Here is a 14,115-nt window from a genome sequence, read left to right on the forward strand (position 1 = left end):
TGTCCTTATTCGTTTTTATATTCGAATGTGGTATTTTGTAAATGTCAAGAGGTCGATTGTTCCTTGGTCGCCTTGTTGGTTGTGTAGAAGGATTTTTCCAATCTTTTGGATACTTTACAAGTGGGATTTTTCATGACAAACCTTGTGGGTGTCCACATACTGCCTGGTTTTTTCTTTTCCTCTTTCCCTCCTTCACGTGCACATTAACACACAAGTAATGGCAATAAAAATAACCTGACTGTTGCACCACAAAATTAACGCAATGCACTTTCCTAAATTTGTAATTCAAATAAACTCGACTATTTATTGTAAAAGGAACCCCTACTGTTGTAGGTGCACTTTGGCACAATAACCAACCGAATTTCTAAAATTAATCCATAGTGCATACATACATGTTCTATTCAGACACAATTAATCTTTGTAAATAAAAAAGAATCCCCAAAGTTATGCATGCATATGCTTTGCGCCAAAGATAATGTAATTTCTAAAAATGAATTGCATTAGTAGAGACCCCCAGTCCAATCAAGTCAAAATGAGTGGAGATGGACTACGCAAACATCTCACCCTACATTAACGAATTAATTTAATAATAAACCAAGCTTAATTGATCATCTAATTTTTTTTTGAATTGTGTAGTTTTCACCCGCTCACTTCATTGCACCTTAGGTATACTCCAACATTTACGGGGATGGGGATTTCTTAATCAAAGATGTCAATTGTATTTGTCTATGTTTATTCTAATGGTCCGAATCTGTAGCTTTGTTTTGAGTCTAGTCAGTGTCTAGGATGATATTGTGTACTTGACTTTTTGTTCTTTGGAGTGCTCGATTACAGGTTTAAGGGTGCATGACTGTGTGTATTGCATGAAGCTTTCAGTCGCATAAGTGCATAAGTCATGTCGAATTTTTTATGTAGGATGTGGATTGCTTGGGAAAGTCTGGTCCACTGGTCCTATTTATTCTTCTATTTATTTTTCTTGATATTTTTCTTAGTGGAGGTTTGTTTGGGTCTTGTACGATTTTTTCTATTTTTCTTGGTTGTATGTGTGTGGATATCATGTGTAGTCTAAATAACATCAACCTCTACTCCCCCAATTGTGATCCACCAGCATGTGCCATTGCCCGTGCATGACTATTCCCTTCTCTTGGAGGTGGACTATATTCGCCATGCTTATCTCCATTCATTTGTGTGCTTAAGTTTTCACCAATGGACACCAAGCTCTGCTACTCTTTCCTGGCATCATACAAAAATAATTTGTTTAGTCACACTTTTGCCTATCCACTACTAGTATCAGTGAAGCATTATGTCTGCCTCTTTCAGCTTCCTTTATACCTAGTGGTAATCAGTATTGACCGTCGAGGAGATCCTTTGTAAAAATTACACAGTGTAGCGAATAGAATCTGAGAAAGAGATAGAGAGTACACAACAAATAAGAGGAGATTCATTAAAATTTTTCTTTAGCTCCAAACAATTGATACAAAGATGGCTTTGTTCACCTGTGTGCTTCCACTATGAAGCTTAGATGGCGATCTAGATAGAAGATAGGTGAAGAGCTTAAGGCTAGTTAGAAAAAATCTGACAGGGTGAAAGGTAGATGATTGATGGTTGTGAAGGGAATCATGATGGATCACCTTCCATATGCACCTATGTCTGTTGACCTTCCATGTGCACATGTGTCTGTTGACCTTCTGTATGCATGTGTCTGTTGACCTTCCATATGCACATGTGTCTGTTGACCTTCCGTGTGCCTATGTGTCTGTTGACCTTCCATATGCGCATGTGTTTGTTAACCTTCCATGTGTACCTCCACTAGTTGGCTAGAGAATATTCCAGGGAATATTCCCTTTACCGTTGGTTAGGGCCCTTGATAACTCCCTTATCCCACAACATGATGCAATGTGCCTCGAGTTGCTACTAGCTACTTAACTACTCCGTCTAACCCAAAGATTAGACCCACAACAGTCACCTTTTTGCCAATCCAATCACATACACCTCATTTGACATACAAGTCAGGACTCAATCAATATCCTGGCTCACATATGGCTTCTCTTCACATATTGGGGGCCTTACAACTTTGAGTACCATGGATCATTGGTGGCACCTTATGAGGGTGGGGCATTGAGCATATCTAATATCCCCCCTCAATGTCCACCCACAAGTGAACTATCTCCTCGGCCCAATGCTGAGCCTCTAAAGATGAACTTGAAGCAGATCTTTCGTAAGTGCTTTGGTGAAGATATCCACTCCATTATCCTTTGTTGGATAGTAGGCTAGTTCCACTATCCCATTCTCAATCAAGTCATGCACATAGTGATACTAGATCTCTATACGTTTGGTGCGCGCATGAAACATTGGATTTTTGGCAATGACGATGCATCTTTGATTGTCACATCTTATCACAATTGGTTCTTTATCCTACACTCCCATATGCCATAGGATCCTTCTCAACCATACTGCTTCATGCAGCAAAACAAGTTGCCTTGTACTTTGCTTTGGTAGAAGACAATGCCACTGTTGGCTACTTGTTGCTAATCTAAGAGAAATTTCATGAACCCAAAGAGAAATAATAACTAGAAACTAACTTCTTCGACTCACTATCTCCTACCCAATATGAGTCACAGTTCCCCACAAGAGAAGTTCTAGAACTGTATGTGATACCATAGTTAAGAGTTTCCTTCAAGTATCTGAGCATCCGCATCCCAACTTTCCAATGACTCTTATGAGGTTAGTTTGAGAACTTGCTCAAAACACCAATAACAAAACTGATATTTGGTCTAGTATTACACAAGTAGATCAGAGATTGCCAACCAATGTCATGTACCTCCCAATGTCTACTAGTGTTGATGTATCCTCACAATGGATAACTTTGCATTCACCTCCATAGATGTAGCTATCTCCTTGCACTCGATCATGCCAAATGCCTTCAGGATCTCCCGTGTATACTTCTTCTGATAGATGAATATCTTTCCTAGCTCTTGCCATACTTCAATCCCCAAACAATAGTGTGGCAAGACCAAGTCTATCATTTCAAACTCAGAACTCAAAGCCTTTTGAATTTGGTTGATCATATCTTCATAGTCACTTGTAATAAATGTCCTCCACATATAGGACAATCACTACAGACTTTTCACCATCCCTATAAACATACAAGTTAGCATCTAAGGCACATATTTTGAAGTTTAAGTTTAAAAAAAACTTATCTATCACGCAAGTACCATGCTCTGGGTGCTTGTTTCAGTCCATACAATGCCTTCTTCAGCTTACACACTTTGTTCTTAGAATGGAGGGCCTGAAACCTTGGTGGCTGAGCCACATACACCTCCTCCTTGAGGTCACTGTTTAAGAATGTTGACTTAATATCCATTTGGTAAATGGCCATTGCTTGTGGGCGGCCACTGTAAGTACTGTGCGAATAGTGGTCATTCTAGCAGTTGGAGAAATGACTCTTAAAAATCAAACCCTTCAACCTTTGAAAATCCCTCTGCAACCAATCTATCTTTGTATTTTTCTAAGGTACCATCAACCTTGTACTTTACCTTCCAAATCCACTTGGTGCCAAATAACCTTCTACTTTGTTGGCCGATCCACTAGCTCCCAAGTATCATTCTTCATTATGCTATCATACTTGTCTTGCATAGATCCCTTCCATGCTAGATCTACAAGTGCTTCTTCTAAGTCAGTTGGCTCCTTTACTTCTCTCATAATCTTAGCCATTAAGGCCGTATTGACTATGCAAGAAGAAGCCCTCCTTTCCTCTATTCTCTGAGACCTCCTTGGTCCTATGTGCCTTCTCCTCTCAACAAATGTAGGCATAGGATTATTGTGGTCATAGAGCTGATTCACCCAATGCGGCAATGGATTTTCTGGCGGGGTGATGTCACGTTGGTAAACTTTTTCCTCATCATTTGAAGATGATGCTTCCTCCTCCTTAAGCATAGGGACAAATCTTAGGATAGGTTCATAGTGGACTACTTCTTTGCTTGATGTTAAAGTGGAAGAACTTGCCTTCGCCTCCTCCACTGTATGTGGCTGCTCCTTGAACACCACATCATGGCTCATGATGATCTTCTTTGCATCTTGGTCATATAATTTGTAGGCCTTCTACTCATCACTATAACCCAAGAAGATACATTTTCTGCTTTTTGGTTTTAACTTGTTTCTCCTCTCATCTGGAACAAGTGCATAACATTCACATCCAAAAATTGTGAAATGTGAGACATATGGTTTCTTACTAGTGTAAGCCTCATGAGGTGTTTTTCCGTTAATATCCTTTGTGTAGCTTCTATTTAGAATGTGGACTGCAGTATTAACATCTTCAGCCCAAAAATGGTTATGCAATCCCTTGCCCTTTAGCATGCATCTTGCCATCTCCACAATGGTGAGATTCATGTGTTCCACAACATCGTTCTAGAGAGGTATGTGAGTGTCATCAATTGACGCTTTATCCCTTGGCTCTTGCAAAAGTCTTCAAACTCCTTTGAGTTGAACTCACCACCACCATCTATTCTAAATCTCTTCATACTTTTCCATATTTCATTCTCAACAAGTTTTAGCCATTCTTTAAACTTACCAAAAGCTTGAGCCTTATCACGAAGGAAGTACACCCACATCTTCCTACTATAGTCATTGACAATCAACATAAAATAAGGAGATCCCCCCAAAGCATGCACCAACTCTAGAGGAGCCTATGGTCTATTCTTGCTTTCCTGAGGAAATGGCTTTCTCTATTGCTTGCCCATCATACAAGCTTCACATGGTTCCTTCAATTCATTCCAGGTAAGTGAGCAACCATACCTTGCTTGTGCATCTCCTTTAACACTACAAATCTAATGTGTCCAAATCCTTTATGCTAAAGCTTACTTGTGCCCACTCTAGTGGTGGCTCTAAGAGCACTTGGCTCATACAGGCTGTTCTTTCTTTCTCCTTTGCCAACAACTTTGCCAGCACTATCAAGAATTTTTGCACTTGTCTTATTGAACCTCACTTCAAGACCAATATCAGTTATGGCAGCAAAACCGATAACAAATTTCTCTTGATTTCGAGAACATACAATACATTTGAAAGCTTTTTTACTTCACCATTTGCAGCAAAAAAAGAAATAGTAACTGTACCCACAACAAGGCATTTTGCATCATTTCTAACTATCATAGTGAGAGATTCTTCTAGAGGCTGCATAGAATTTTATAGACCTTTCTTGTTGGTCATGTAACGGGAGGCCCCACTATCTAACACTCATGAGTGAGTGGTAGATTCTTCTTGCGCCGAGGAGCACAATTCCTCACTGAATAACTCCAACTCTGCTTCAGCCATATTGGGTGTCTCTTTCCCTTCACTTTTAAGGGTACCATTCTTTTCATCTGCCTTCTTAATAGGACAATCTATGATTGCATGTTCTTTCTTCCTACAGAGTGAAAGCACTCTCCTTGAAACTTCTTCTTACGGTAACTTCCCTTCTTCTTTTTTTCACAATCATTTTTGGTGGAGGAACCACCTTTGCCTTTTGCATTGGCAAAGAATGCAGCATTTCCATTGTTGCTTCCTTCTCGGGCTTTCAGCCTCAACTTCTCTTCCATCTATAATGCACAAAACTCCTCAAAAGTCAAAGCTTGAAGTCTCACCTGAGTATTAAGGATAGTTACTAGTCCATCAAACTTTTGTGGACAAATTCAAAGACACCTCTAAGCTAGCTCCTCGCTAGTCTTTTATATCCCAGCGCCAACCATATGGTCGTATAGATTCTTAATCTGAGTGATGAATGCTTCAATCGCCTCTTCTTCAGCAAACTTCTCCACTGCTAGTTGATTCTCTAAGTTTTGAATCCTTGTTTGGTTTTGCGTTTCATATTGACTCTTCAGTACATTCCAAGCCTCTAACGTTTTGGTTGTATGATGTTGAATCAAAGTCAAAACATTGTTAGAAAACAACTCGTAACTAAGGCACACAATGCATCTACATTCCTTCATTTCTAAGCTTCTAGAAGATCTACATTCGGAGAAATCAACACACTAGAATTTGATGGGTCAAGGGTGGTAGGCTCTGGTTTTGTGTCACTCCCCAACACAGTCTCCAAAAGCTCATAAGAATCAATGATTGTTGTAATTTTGAACTTCCACAAGGTGTAGTTTGTACCATCTAACTTGCCTTCACTGAAGATTGGTGAATGAATCCTCAGTGTTTGAATAGCCGCTACAGCAGCACCACCTCCTGCATCACTTTTTGATACGCCACAACCGCTTTCCAAAGATGACATCATTACTTTTTGTTGTTGAAGCCTTTGCCTCGTACATACTCTTCAATCCCTAGAGCTCGCTAGGCTCTGATACCATGTAAAAATTACACAGCACAACGAACAAAATTTGAGAAAGAGACAGGGAGTACACAACATATAAGAGGAGAAAAAAAAAAATCTTTAGCTCCAAACAACTAATACAAAGATGGCTCTGTGCCCCACTGTGTGCTTCCACTATGAAGCTTAGATCGCGAGAGCTAGAACAACTTAGACTGGGTGAAAGATAGACGATTGCTGGTTGTGAAGGGGTTTAGCTTTTATAGCCTATGAAGGGGTTCATGATGGATGACCTTCCATATGCACCTACGTTTTTTGACCTTCCATGTGCACATGTGTCTGTTGACCTTCCATATGCACATGTGTCTATTGACCTTCCATGTGTCCATGTGTCTGTTGGCCTTCCATATGCACGTGTCTATTGACCTTCCATGTGCACCTCCACTAGTTGGCTAGGGAATATTCCAATGAATATTTCATTTACCATTGGTTAGGCCCCCTAATAGCTCCCTTACCCCACAACTTGATGCAATGTGCCTCGAGTTGCTGCAAGCTATACTACTCCGTGTAACCCAAAGATTAGACCCACAACAGTCACCTTTTTGCTATCCAGTCACATAGACCTCATCTGACATACAAGTCGAGACTCAACCAATATCCCAGCTCACATTTCGCTTCTCCTCATAATAGGGGCCTTACAACTTTGAGCACCATGGATCATTAGTGGCACCTTATGAGGGTGGGGCATTGAGCATATCTAACACCTTCCACTTCTTTAGAAGGAGACATCTACCCCTTTGGTGTCCAGCAAAGTTATTACTAGCTCTAGGATTTTTGTTGCCCATATCTCCTCTCTAGTGTGGAACCAACTATGTTAGTTCCTACAAGATAGATTCATGTCCGAAAAGCCTGCTTCCAAACATCTATCCAAGGCGCTTTTTACCGCATCTATTCAGATCCTTGAGGGAGCCAAGTTTAATTGGCCTGCATTCATATTGGCCAAGATGGATCAACATTTTCAGAGAGTCAAAAAGGGTCAAGGTAGTAATGTTTCTTATGGTGTATTTCTTCAAAAATATTACTTTTTCCCCTCCTCTTGGTGGCGTGCCAAATCCTGCTCCTCTCCTGAAGTAGCCTCCACCTTTTGATCCATCTTCTCCTCCATTACAATGCTGAATTTAGATATGGAGGATGAGCCCCCTCCCAAGTTTTTTCAAACTAAATGCAAACGTACCACAGGGTTGCCTAGTCCCTCTTTAACTTTAGTTGCAGATCCTCTTGTGCAAGACACTACCCCTCTTGTTTCTACAGTTCCCTCCCTTCATTCCTATCTTGTCCTAACTTATTTGCTACCCAAAGGGATAGACAGCTAGATCAGCTGATTCCCTCTTCTTTACAGATGATGCTGGCTGGATCTTTGCTTTCCCAGTTGGTTTCTGGTGTCCAGTCTACCTTGGAGACTTCCCCTACTTCCTGTCTTCAATCTATTTACACGGGAGTTTATAATTCACTGCAATATAAAGTTGATTCCCTGACTAGTTAGTTGAGCAAAGCTTTGGAGGACTTGGCGTCTGGAAAAGCTACTCTTAGTGGCATTCATAAACATATGACTGATGCTACTACTTTGATGGATTCCCAGCAAGCTCAAATCCAAGAGTTAGAAACTAAAATAACTACCTTGGAAGCTGAGAATGTGTCTTTAACTCAAGAAAAGAATGCAGCTCTTGAGGACATGATAGAGTCAACTTGTAAGTTGGGTACTTATGAGGGTGAATTGCAACATTCCGAAGACCCTGTTGAATCCTAAAAGAAGCTTATTAAAGGGGTTAACCAACAAATTGATGCTCTCTCTATTCCTCCTCCAACTCTGGTAGTTTCTTCTATCTTATCTTCTAAAGAAGAGCTTGATCAGTTGCAGCAAAAGGCTAAGCTGTGTGATGGGTTTTTCGCTAAGGTAGAACACCTTTAGCAACAAATCAACTGTGTGCAGGATCACTTTACTCGCTATGTTGAATTGGTGTCACCTCCCCCTCCTTCTAGATTAAGTATAATCAGTAGAGGTTTTCCCTATATATTTCTTTAAGAAATGTGGATTTGGAACCTCCAGAGGATGGATGGTCAAATCTATGGTCTATAGATTTGTTGAGAGTCGTCTTTGATAGATTTTTGGATGAGCTAGTTTCACATGAAACCCAGTTATTGTATTTTATGTATGTCAGAAGACATCTAAAAATTCCTAATGAGGAGGATCTGAATGTTTATGTGGGGGATGTGATTTTGCAAGAAGTCATGTATATTCATTCATTGGAGCTCTTGTTAACAAAATGCTTTAAGACTTATCATTAGTTTGTTGACGTCCTAGAGTAGAGGGTATGCTTGGCATCTACCATTGGAGGGTGATGCTTTAGAACCTTGTTGTTTACGAAGTGCCATTCATAAATCTGATATCCAACCATTGCAAACTCAATTGTTGAGCTATATTGCTAATTATCCATTGTTTACTAATTTCTTTTTTCATGCCCTTAATTTTCATTGTTCTATTTACCCATTGGATCTTACTGATCTTCTTTCCTATTCTCTCATGTCCTATCTTTTTCATTTATATGTTTCCATTCTTTCTTCTAGATTTGATACTATTCCTCTTTTATCCTTTACTCCCTTTGGATCCACTCATATTCTTGTTTTTACTCTCTATCCTTTTATTGTTGATCCTACATGCATCGTCTCCTATCCCTTCTGAACTTCCTCCCATACTTCCTCCTATTCCTTCTGTTTTCTCAACCCTTCAAATGTTTTTAATGAATTCTCTTTCTTTTCCATCTTCCTTATCCCTTCACTTACCTTCATTTTATGATTTTTCTTATCCACCTTTGCAATGTTCCCTCTTATTCCATTACCATCTCCATCTGATTCTATTAAAATTCCTTCCCAATCAGTGCTGGATACACTTGGATATGATAGTGATATTATTCATCATTAACTCGCCTCTTATTCTAGGGTCCTGGGAGACATCTGCTACATGTTCGACTTCTTATCGTCATTTTACTCGATGCATGTTCAATCTAAGGATACTTATGTACGCCTTGCTACTCACTTTTGTTGGTATCTTGCTTTTATGCATCAGTAGGCTCATTTGACTACTCGGAAGAGAATCCCGCAACTGATCATAAATCCAAATGTAGACGTGACTATTGCTCAAATGGATGTTTTATATTACTTTGCACAGGCTTTCCCTACCAAGTTCCTTATCTTTCTAGAAAGGATGTGCTGTTTACGGTTTCTATAGAATGTATCTTAATATTTTGTAGATGGGAGTAAAGCTCTGGAGCGTCTTAAGCTTAGGATGCAGTTTAAAAAGAAATATCTTTGTCCTACTTCAAAGTGAAGTATTTTCTTGGTATATCATCTTTTCTTAATGGAATTTTTTTTTTCTTGCTCTCCATTTTTTGGGGGCATATGCCATTTAGACTATCTAATATTGTGTCCGTTATGAGTTTTATGTGTGTTCTGTGATGCATGTGGTAAGGTGTATTATCCTCTTATGTGGAGTTGAAGATGAAGATGGACCTAATTGAGAAGCTTATGGATGGTGGTTTGTGATTCTATCTGATTGATGGATGGAAGAATCTCTTATATCCTTTACGAATTTGGCATGATTTTCTATTGTTTATAAGAGATATTAATGGATAAAGGGTTTTTCTTTCGTTGTATTCTTTATTAGATACAAGTTATAAGTTGAGGCCGTGGTTGGGTGGTTTCTTAAAGATGCTAAGGAAGATCAATTTGATCTCTTTGATGAACTTGTATTCCCTTTTTCTTAGGTTGCAAGGATGCTCCCTTATTAAGTGTGGGGATATGTTGAATGCTTAAATGACTTGGTTTTTTGGACGATTTTTGTTGTTTCTGAGGTCTGAATGGTTGAATTTTGATGGATTTTGAATGATGTTTAATAGTTTTGGAAGTGTTTGAGAGTGTTTTGGATGAGGTTGGTTATGTTTTAGAAGCTCATGATATTTTTTAGTAGATATATGAGGCTCTGTGATGTTTTGATAGCTTCTGTTTTGTTATGTTTATCTTCTATATGAAACATCGAGTAATGATTGATGAAGGTTGAGGTTTTTTGAATGCTCATTGAATGTTTTTTGATAGTTGGGAATGGTTTTTGTATGAGTTAAGTGGTTTTGATGCTTTATGTTGACTTTCTGTAAATCCTCTATTGAGCTTCTGTAGAGCCTCTGTTTCCGTTCTATTATGTTATGTATGACTCTATAGATATTTTATGAAATGTATGTATGACTTTGGGAAAATTTTCTAGCCTTGAAAAGAGGTGAATGTAAGTTAAAAAGAGCTTAAGGAAGTTGAAGAAGTAGCTATTGGAGACTTAAGAGAAGACTGGAGTGAAGTGATAGTGATGAGTTGTGAAGAGTCATTATAGTGGCTCTAGTGACCTTTCATATCAGACACACCACTAGGAGTGAGTGATTATTAAGTATCTTAGTAAGAAGATGATGTACTATTGATTGAGGGAGAGAGAGAGAGGGTCAGATGTAGCCGATTCTATGCCAAACAATGTATCTACCTATGAGAGATTGTGAGAAAAAGCTATGGAAACTTTGATGATGAATAATATGTGATATTTTTCCATTCAAAATGGGGTATTCTTTGGTGTTTTCAATGTCTATCAAAGAGTTCTATGAAGAATATGAAGAGAATGATGGATTTTGTTAAAGTTAAAGCCATGCGAGAATTATTTTTATGAAGCTGTGTGAAGATTTCTTGTTCATGGTGTTCTTTTCTTTGTTGAGATCACATAAAAGATGAAAGAGATGGTTGTTGATGATACAATATAGATTTTCTTGTAGTAGAAACCTATTACGTTGGTGCTCCTTTTGGGGCACTATACCCACCTTGTTAGTGCTTCCAAGTTCCATCTAGCTGCACTCTAGCCTGAATGACTAAAACTCTCCCAATACAAATATGAACATGAAATAGAAAACCAATAGAGTGCTCTTGTCTATTTATTACGACATACACTTTGGTTCTACATATTAAAATGTATTCTCATGTCTAGTAGGGCCATGTAGTATCAATAGATACTGTGTTATGGGAGTTACAATCTACTAAAGCCACAACAAAAATAGCTCAAGCCACCAAAGGTTACCTTCTAATCACACATAGGTTGCAAGTTAAAAGATTCCAAAATTTCAATGAAAAATGGAATAAATCTCAACAGTTCCAAATACGTACTATCAAGTCTACACTCTCAAAATTGGTAAGGAGTTGACATATATCATATAAAGGTATTTTATAAAGGTCAATTATGCTTATAGTAGACCAATAAATCTTTACTATGTAGCTAGAGGCAATAATCTAAACATTGCAATACTAGAGGGCATGCATGGCAATAGGTAGCTTGTACATGTTTGTGTAGGGGGCTTAATGGTCTTGATGACATTGATGTTAGCAATGTGCTTGATGAGCTCCATCACTACAAGATATAGGCCATATAGTGACATCTAAAGTGACGAAAATATTCATCAATAAAATTACCCGTGTTGTTGCTAAGACCATCGGTATATACATCTCTACATATTTATTGATATTTGCATTACTATTCACATCATAGAAGGTACAGGAATAGCAATACACATATGATGAAAACAGCAATGTTTTTCGGTGTATTTAATGATGCAAATAATGACACGTGCATGATTATTTACGAAGCTAATAGCAATGGTTGAAAAGGAAAAAAAAAAGATGACAGTTGCATACTGCCTTGCCACCCTTCTAGCCCCATGTGCTGAACAATGTTCCATAAAGCATTTATAAATTGAGTACACAATTGTCATTGAAACACATACATAAAAAGAATGGTAAGGATGAATTAACACGATATTGTCAATATTCACATTAATTGATAAGAGCTTTAGTTAAAGTCATGTTTTAAAAATTATCACTCTATCTTAGCATGCATATATTTCAAATTTCTTTAAAATTTTCATAGTCCCTTTTTTGTTTTATAAGGGACTTATTTTTTATTTTCTTAATCTATAGTTAATGCATTTTGAGCTCAAAATCCTTGTCAGCCCATTATCTACTTTGAACAGATAACTTGCCTCCATAAATCATGAGTTTCTGTATCAAGTTTGAGGAAGAGCCTTGAAAAACCTACTAATGAAGTAAAACAAAATGTAATTTTATGAGGGATACATATGGAATATGGGAAAAAGATTTTAATAGCACTTTCAAAACTTCAAATAAATTTGAGGGGCACTCAGCAATTTTGACCAAGTATGCTAAATATGCTAGCAATCTTTAAATGTAAGGGGCACTTCTTACATCTAGGGTTATTTTGATAAATTTTGACTTTTTTTAAAACTATCATAGAAGTTGAGGGCATGTATTTTACATGGATGTTACCCATATAGAAGATATGTAAATTATTTGTTATAGAATAAAAGAAGAGAGATTTAGAAAATGAAAATGAATAAATGAAGAAAAAGTATCAACTAGGAAGAAGTGAAAATTTTGTTAGTTGGTTATCTAGTATAGCCTTTGCTAGAGGTTAGGGGGAATTCTTTTAGATAGTAGTTCTTCCAACTAATAAGATAGAGCCTAGAAAAGTATTCACAATTTCATAATTTATGCATTTCATAGATACATTTGCTCTAACTAGTGAATCTCTCTTTTTCTTATTAACAATAACTTGTTTAAGGCTCCTTATAGGCTAGCTACATGTGTGAACTCATGGCTTGCTTTGAGTTTCTTAAGTCCACATACCATCTAATGCAAAAATTATCCATTACAAACCAATCATAATCCCTTTACAATATGGCACTCTAAAATTGATCTTTTAGCTTTTCAAGTCAACATTTGATGCTTTTAGTTCATTGACTGCTTTTGATTGTTAGGCTAATGGCTTGTGGCTTTTTTGGATGGGAATAATAAAAAACTTATACCTAGTAGGGATATCCTGCTTATGGTCATGCAAAGAATTAAAGTATCAAAGAAAGAAGAATCCACTAAGATTAAACAAAGAGGCATAGTGCTCTTTGAGGGAGAAAAGTAGAAGCTAGCTAATTAAAGAAGGAAGCAAATGGTTACCTCTTATCGTCAAGCTAAGCATATGAATTAAAGGCTTTTTAAAGACTGAACAAGAATGATAAGGATGAATTAACACAACATTGTCAATATTCACATTCATTGATAAGAGGTTTATATAAAGCCGTGTGTTGGAAATTATCATGTTATCTTAGTATACATATTTTCCAAATTGCTTCAAACTTTTCATAGTCCCCATTTTGATATATAAGGGACTCGTTTTCATAAATCATGCATTTTTGTATCAAGTATTCTATTTTTATATCTATGAAGCATATTTATTGTCATAAAGCCTTTGAAAAACCTAATGAAGTAAAACAAATTGCAATTTAATGGGGATGCATTTAGGATATGGGAAAAAGAAATCGAGAGTATTTTCACAACCTTAAGTAAATTTGAGGGGCACATGGCAATTCTAACCAAATATGACCAATATTCTAGCAATCTTTAAATATAAAGGCCATTTCTCAAGTCTAGTATGGTTATTTTGGTAAAATTACCCTTTTCTAAAATTATGATAGAAGTTAAGGGTGTGCATTGTTACATGGATATTACCCATATAGAAGATGTGTAGATCATTTGTTATAGAATAGAAGAGGAAAGTTTTAGTAGATGTCGAAATAAATGTATGAAGGAAAAGTGTAAACTAGCTGGAAGAAGTGAACAAACCTTTAGTTGATTATCTAGTATAGCCTTTGCTAGATGGTGGGGTGATTTCTTTTAGATAG

Source organism: Lygodium microphyllum, unplaced genomic scaffold (assembly GCF_053477565.2).
Source record: "Lygodium microphyllum isolate KBCC unplaced genomic scaffold, Lygodium_microphyllum_v1.1.10 scaffold_31, whole genome shotgun sequence".
Classification (NCBI taxonomy): domain Eukaryota; kingdom Viridiplantae; phylum Streptophyta; class Polypodiopsida; order Schizaeales; family Lygodiaceae; genus Lygodium; species Lygodium microphyllum.